Source organism: Coptis chinensis, chromosome 2 (assembly GCF_015680905.1).
Source record: "Coptis chinensis isolate HL-2020 chromosome 2, ASM1568090v1, whole genome shotgun sequence".
In the NCBI taxonomy this organism is placed as follows: domain Eukaryota; kingdom Viridiplantae; phylum Streptophyta; class Magnoliopsida; order Ranunculales; family Ranunculaceae; genus Coptis; species Coptis chinensis.
The window spans coordinates 5,620,130-5,628,088 of record NC_141457.1 but is presented as its reverse complement, the minus strand read 5'-3'; the positions used below and the strand labels follow the sequence as shown (position 1 = coordinate 5,628,088).

General features: G+C 34.8%; 2 long non-coding RNA genes across 3 annotated transcripts; one reads left to right on the top strand and one right to left on the bottom strand.

Moving 5' to 3' along the window:
• Nucleotides 1-1,430: 1,430 nt before the first annotated feature.
• Nucleotides 1,431-6,839, top strand: LOC147514527 (uncharacterized). Its single transcript, XR_015213229.1, has 3 exons — nt 1,431-1,892; nt 1,984-2,058; nt 6,405-6,839. It is a non-coding gene; the product is annotated as an uncharacterized LOC147514527 (long non-coding RNA).
• Nucleotides 2,794-5,404, bottom strand: LOC147514528 (uncharacterized). Of its 2 annotated transcripts, none has more exons than XR_015213228.1 (4): nt 5,146-5,404; nt 4,300-4,481; nt 4,144-4,206; nt 2,794-3,110 (listed from the first exon to the last, which is right to left on the bottom strand). It is a non-coding gene; the product is annotated as an uncharacterized LOC147514528 (long non-coding RNA). The 2 variants fall into 2 exon arrangements; XR_015213227.1 differs by having other exon boundaries at nt 4,300-4,476; nt 5,146-5,403.
• Nucleotides 6,840-7,959: the final 1,120 nt, after the last annotated feature.

Below are 7,959 nucleotides of genomic sequence, written 5' to 3'. Positions count from 1 at the left end.
GCAGGTATGATCTAGCTTTGTTGGTAAGTGAGATATGAGAGGACTGGGGTTCAAAGCCCAGTCAGCATTATTGAGTTAGTGAAACATGCTTGTGTTGATCAGAACATTGTTTCACGTCTTGTTTGGATTAAAAACAAGGCGTAACTATGATGCGTTATACCAAAGACATGGGTTAATTGGTATTTTAGTGATTTTACGAAGTTATGCAACTTCAAGAACATGTGATGACACATGGTAACGAGTGTGTACATAAAATTTAGCTGTCCCATTTTGACTTGTTGCCCAATTTATGTCGTTTGTGTAGTGAATTTACTTTGGTGCTACAGACAATTGATTTTGTTATATGAAAATCTAGTTATTGTCGTTAGAAACTAATAGTATGTGATCTTTGCAAAAAATGATATTAATTTACCGAAATTGCTTGAGAAAGCCAGGAGAGATTTGAACAACTTTAATCCTGTGAATTTATACAATCCCAAATTGTCAAAACTCTTTCCACATCGTGGATTTCTATTCTTGCAAAAAGCGTTGAAAATAAATAGGAAGGGAGGTGGCTTATAATAGTGCGGTGAGGTGTTAAAAAAAAATGAAATAGAAAAGTGGTGGCGGCTTATGTTATTGCGAGGAGGTGTTAGTAACCAATGAAATATAAATGAGGTGCTTAAAATTTTATATATAGGGAGGTGTTATTAAGAAATGAAAAAGGGGAGTGAAACATTTCCCGTTGTTTGCATAGTTAGAGGGGATTCTGAAAAGTCTGGCAATCTAATAGTATAGAGATTCATTTTATTTCTAATCTATTAAATTAAAGTTTTTGCCTGAGCAATCTAATTGTATAGAGATATACATTTTATTTATCTCATCTGTTAAAGTTTTCTCCTTCGAAAGGAATCTAGGGACACAAGGAATGCTCACAACCCCAGACCTTAAAGCATAATAGCACACTGATACCCAACATGACAAAGGAAAAGTATTTCACATTAAATTTTACAAAGGGTTCACATTGGTGTCCAATCCTCATAAACACGTATTCATTGAAACCAACTGTCTTCACATTGGTGTCCAATACTTCCTGCAATCTCCTAAGTAGCTTACTACTCCGACACCAACATTCCAATTAAGCGTATCAAATGCAAATGGGACGACATGCTCTCTTTTTCATTTATAATTATTGATATTATGTATTTGCTCAAGTTGTCACTCTTGATTTGAACTTATTATCTTTTGGACTTTGGGCCTCTTTATTCTCTTGCAGGATCAGTCGCTAAGATTACCAGGTTTAACACCGTCTTAATGATATCTACAGCTACTATCATCTGTTGGATTGTCCATCTAAAGCATCCTGGTTGTGAATTTGCAAATGCACTAGACGTCTTTCATTATTGTGTTCAATTGCTAGCCAAGGCTGTTGGAAGGTAAAATGAGAGTGAAATAGGGTCATTGATTTGTTTACTTGGTTTATCTTTTAGTTTAATTTGGCATATATATATATAGATCTTTTGATTGCGGCCATGTGAAATTATCACTTGTCCTTTGGTCCTAGTGAACAATATGGCTAAGTTGTGTTTTGGGCCTATAGCACGACACACTTGCACTACTTAATAAAAACTATATTGTCGATAAATAAAATTAAAAGTCAGAGTGATCCAGTTACTTGGTTTGGAGTCAGGGATGCTGGAAAACTCCTTTACCACCCAACATTCAAGCACTGGGTTTAGTTTGTTTATTCATTTAATGCCGCTTATGTGATCCCTATAAATCCTTTAATTATAGCAACTTGACCCTTTTTACCATCAAAAGAGATGCAAAAAATAAAGTTTACGCTGTTTGATGGAAGATTCCGTTCGGATTTTGTGCTGAAATTGATGAGCTTTCCTCAAATAAACTTAGAGGTTGGTAAATTCTTTGTTTCGGAATGACTTGTAAATATGTGATTGTATGGAGTCTTATTAATGTGCTTACTACATAGATGCTCCTCTACAGCATTGCAGGATGTTCTAGTAGTGCTTCCGGATTACTCATTTGATGCTAATAAGAAGAAGAACACGGGTGGTAAGGGTAAGTCTGTTAACACCATTAAATACTTGTCTTTTATTTTATTTTATTTTTCCATCTTCCTCAGGTTTTAATTTTTGATGTGGATGTGCTATCTTCAGCTTGTTTTTATTTGAAAATTGAACACTAGTATGATTATTAACGTGCACAACTGGAGTTGGACATATCCGGCTGACTTTGTATACAGTTTCGAATTAGCATTTTTAGAAAATGATGAGAGTAATCCCTCTCAAGAACCGGACGGTGCCCCCATTACCATTCGTGGTTACTGCCGGACCACTCATCCACCCAACGTGCATTTTGCCAAAACACACTACTAAAAAAAAGGCTTTTAATGACAGCTTTTAGCTATCATGATATACTTGTGATGACAACTTTTCACTAAAGTAAAAACTGTCATTATTGGGGGTGTCATTAAAAGTGTTCCAAAACCGTCATTAAGTTTATGACAGTTATTAGAAAGCTGTCTTAGAAGCTCTTGCTATCATGACATATATTTATTTAAAACCGTCAAAATAGGGACGAGCTATTATGTCACATGGAGCGAAACCATCATTACTGACAAGCAAATGTGTCAAGAATGTCATAACTTTTATTGGTGCACCTGATAACTTTTATTGGTGCACCTGACATTGAAGGAGTTATTATTATTTTTTTCTCCGCCAACTACATCAATACATTTTGTACCACTTCTATATTGCCTCTAAAATTTGATAAACTGTAAAAACCTGTATGTAAGAAAACAACAGTACAGAAACTTCAAAAGGATCTTTAACGTGTAAATAATGAACCTCAATACAGAAACTTCAACCATATATATATAATCATTCAAAAAAATTGGTATTACAAGATTTCTTCACCAAGAAAAATAAGAGCTTATTAAGTACTAGTTGAAGATATCTAAAACACTCAAAATTCGTCTCAATAGAACCCTAATTACAATAATTTGAACACGCCCAACAAAAGTTGTAATCAAACTTTATCTTCAACAAAATGAGCGAGCTGCCAAGGTCTAAAATATAGTCCTTCCTTTATCAAAGCCAACATTGTCCAACCTAATAAACAAAGTGAATAAAGAAAATATCAGTAAATTTGTCTAATAAAGTAAACCGATTATATTCATATATTAAAACAAAAATACAAATCAGCTAATCTTAAGCTAGTACACGTAAACACTTTAGCAAGTTTAGGTCAAGGGTATAGTAAAGAAAGCAATAAGTGTGCACATCAAGTCAAGAACTGGAACATAGAGAATGGGAAGACATCTTGAGCCAAAGCAAAAGTAAGGACCAAGCTAAGTCCTATGCAGATGAGAGAAATAACATCTTTGATGAAATTAAATGAATTAGCTTAATACATGTGCAACTACAAGTTCTATATATAGATGCCAAATTCTTCATCTGGGAGGCACCACACGAATAGCATTGGAACTCCTATGTTATACAAAAGTAACCAAACTATAGATATAATTTGGACAGCACCCTTACAAGGGATGGACAACACCCTCATAATGGATGTGTACAAACTGAAAACATGCTATAGATTTCAAACAAAGAAAATTGCTAGGGAGACCATAGCAGGCAAGCCTACGAGGAATGTGGCACTATAAAATTTTGTTACCAACTACTTAATCCACAAATAAAGAAAACCTAGAAGATTAGCGATAAAAAAAACAAAAAAACAAAAACAAAAACAAAAAAACCAAAAACAAAAACCCAAAGGAAACCAGATGAAGAAAACCAAATATAAAAAGGACTCAAAGCGTACATGATATTCAAGCATACATAGTGAACTAAAAACCAATTTTCAATCCACATAGTATATACAATTAAATATGATATGAAAATTGCAAGTAATGAATCTTTATCTTTCGATTCTTCAAATATTACAACTTAACCAACAAAAGCAGTCTACTGACACTTCAAAAGCAGTCTTACCAGCACTTTTAATTATTTAAAGTAAAGATTAATGTTGTAGCTTAATATCCTGTTGACTTCATTAACGAAAGGAGCCTCTTCTAGTGTGCATGTGGGTTCAATAACTAATCAAGTGTTAAGGATAAAGTATTAAAGGAAGCTTATATCTCACCACTTGACATACGGGAGGTTGCTTCTTTCCTTTCACCGTTATTCCTATTCGAATGGACCCAACCTAGCAATAAGAAAGGGGTGGGGGTATGAGATGATGAGATGATAGTTCAGAATGATTTAAAATAAGAGAAGTATATGGAGGAACAATGCATACCGTTGGTGATGAGACTAGAACGCATCTATAGATAAATGCGAAGTTCAAGAGATGTTTTCCAGCAAATTAAGGGAAGAAGCAAGGCATGACATATGGCCTGGCAATAAGCCCATGTTGGACCCACTCCTAAGAAACAAGGCATGACATACAGGCATACGGCCATTCACAACTAGCAAACTGAACTTTATCCAAAGGCATTGAGAAATAAATTAAGTGAGTCAACATTAGACGATGTCAAGGGTTGGCAACCAAGCAAGTGCATGAATACACTCGGCTTAAACCTATCTATGATCTCCTGTTCTATTTTACTACCTATCATAATGAATAGGGGTACCGAAAGGCAAAATTTACAATAAAATTTTCATGAAGAGGCTATCTATTTCAAATAGTCACACCCACGGGAGGTCCAGCCAAGAACATATTTTGTGCTCTGGTATATGGCATCCTAGAAACACTTCAACAGTAAGCCTTGACTAAAGGCGTTCTGCACACTTAAAAAGGTTTTACAAGAGCTCGCTGGGTAAGCTCTGATATAACCAGATTGCTCAATGAAAACCGCATCTGACCATTTTATCAAACATCTGCCGCCCACAAAAAAAGAACCCCCCAAGTGTTGAAATAATTTTAAACTACTACATATAATATTAGAATCAGCAACTAAACAACGATATAAGCATTTTCATTACGCATTAACGCAACACCTCACTTTTTTGAAATCAAAGTTTCGATAAAAATACAAACTTTTCAACCAATACGTTCAAGTTAGGGATAACAAGATTCAGAATACGAAAATATTAATAAAAACACTGAAAAATATAAGAAGATGGAAATGAAATTAAAACTTACTTGTTCTCAATAAGTCATGCAAAAATAGAGCCTTTAAGTTCCATGTCAAGTTCGAGCAAAAATCTTCATTTTTCTCAATCGATTCAATTGGTTTCAAAATGGCAGGGAGAGAGAGAGAGAGAGGTGCGGCATAGCAGGGCAGAAAAGTTCATCTGTTTTTAAGTTTTTTTTCGTTATATTTGCTCTAAAAACTACTTTGACCCTATTTTTCTTTTCTTTTCTTTTTTGGCGAGACTGTTTAAGTTACCAAAAAAAAAAAAATGATCGTTTAGAAGCTACCGGTTTTGCCAAGCACGTCATTAAATTTTATGAAACCTCTCTTAATTACGTCAAAATTTGGGCAAAACCGTCGAGAAATTGTTAAGTACTTTGTTTTCTTATATTGCTAATTTGATTGTTTAAGAAAACCCGTCATATATTTTCTTGACGCATGTGTCATACACGTCAGAGTGTTGTAACAACCGTCATAAATATATCACTAGGACACGTATCTTGGTGGTTTTCAACAAAGCCATCAAGATAGAAAAAAAACAGCCGTCATAATATGTCCTTTTTTTAGTAGTGACAAGAAATAATTACTCATCTTCATAGATTCTGTCTCTTCTCCTGAACTTCCACGACCACTTTCTTAGCTAGTAGAGCTTGGTTAAAAAAAGTCAAGTTACGAAATCTCGTACCTTCATCTTCCTTTCTTAGTAATACAGTCTCCTATTTCTTAGTTAACCAGATGATGTCGCGGATATCCCTGACCCATCCACGTGTCCTTGTTTCATTCTGGCTTTCAGTACATGCAATATTGTCTTACATACAGTGTGTAAATATCATCCGAATCCGTAATCTCTTTTGCGTGTTCTGTTTTATAGAAACCTTGGCTCGGATTCCAACTAATGTATATCGTAATAGGGAAAATATGAAACTTTGTCGAGTCAAACAAACCTTCGATTTTGTGAGCTACTATTATCTTATGGTAAAAAACGACTTGAAACTCATGATTTAGGGATTGGAAGACACATTCATTCCCTCATTCATACATGATACTTTCTAATAACAATTAGGCTTAATTGGCATGTTTCCTGATTTGGTACGTGTTCACAAAACAGCAAATTATGGTGACATTATTTTGCCAAGGATAAGGTGGCTTTTGCCTTTCTTGAATAACAAGTTTTGGAACAAATTCTTGCTTCATTTTCTTAATTTCTTAATTTATTGTTTTTTGCATACAAATAAAGTTTTAACTGTCTTTACCATCTTTCATGCAGTCCTTTGTGTTCAACCTCCACTCGCTGGGAAATCTGATCTTGATCCTGCATTCCGCAGATATATACAAGTTGACCGAGATAACTATGATGATGAAGATCTGGACCATATGGAGGAACCTGTTGGTGAATTTGTAAGTGAGAACCGATCAAAAAAATTAAACAAAACCAATCAAAAAAAAATTTGTAAGTGAGATTCGACAGTGTCTGGGGTTCAAAGCCCCGTCAGTATTACTGAGTTACTGAAGCATGCTTGTGTTGATCAGAACTTTGTTTCACGTCTTGTTTGGATTAAAAACAAGCCGCAACTATGAGGTGTTACACCAAAGACATGGGTTAATTGGTGTTTTAGTTATTTTAGGTGAAGTTATGCAACTTTAAGAACATGCGATGACACATGGTAATCATGTTTAAGCAGTGTGTTAAAATTTAGCTGTCTCATTTTGACTTGTTCCCCAGTTTATGTTGTTTGTGCGGTGAATTTGCTTTGGTGTTATATGAAAATCTAGCTAATGTTGTTGGAAACTGATAGTATGCAACTTGTGCTACGCACCGGTTCTTTAAGGTTTTGCAAAAAAATGATGGTTTGTTGCTCTAAGTATATGGTTTAATCTGCATTGGATAGAGTTTGATTTTGTTTTAGACTTTTAGTTCCTTTCCAAACCGGATCGTGCTCTCAAGGCCGAAATATGTAATAATAGCGGTCATGACCCATGTAATGGCCGTTGACTGGTAATGTAAGACGGCCCCTATTGCTGTTAGGGGTGCCAACGGGTCGGTTTTGGGTCGGGTCTTGGCGGTTTTGGTTTGGATTTTATTATTTGCGGTTTTATCGGTTTCGGTTCTCAACGGTTTTAGTATGAGAATTATAGAATCCAATCCAAAACCATAAAAACCCATGGGTTTTTATCGATTTCGGTTCTAATTCGGATCTTTATTATTTATTATAATTATTAAACAATTTCAATCATTTAAATACTAAAACTTGCATTGTTTTTATTTTTATTTTTTTATTTTCCTACACAATAATATTTTATGTATAATTAGTGATGTATCAACAATCATATTTACATCAATTTATGAATATGTATCAATCATACACGTTAAAACATTTACTATTCATGTGATAATTTAAACCTTTGATATAGAAATTAAAATAATCAAATATCTAATCTTATAATTTTGATTTTTTTTTTTACGTACATACACATATATTTGTTTCCTTGTATTAACTCGATCGTGTACACGTTCAATCACATATATTTGTTACATTGATATATTTTATGTAGAGATGTCTATTCTGCTCGAAACCCTAAACCCGCCCGAAACCCGAAAAAAAACCCCGTATCGAACCCTGCCCGAGCCCGACAAAACCCGAACTTGAACCCAGACCGAAATACATAGGGTCGGGTTTGGTCACACTATCTAAACCCGGATCGACCCAAACCCGACCTGATAATTTGGCCCTAAACCCGTTAAAAGGGTTAAAAAGCCCGAAACCATATCCGGACCGAACCTGAACCTAAAACTGGAACCCGAACCAGACCATAATTCCCAA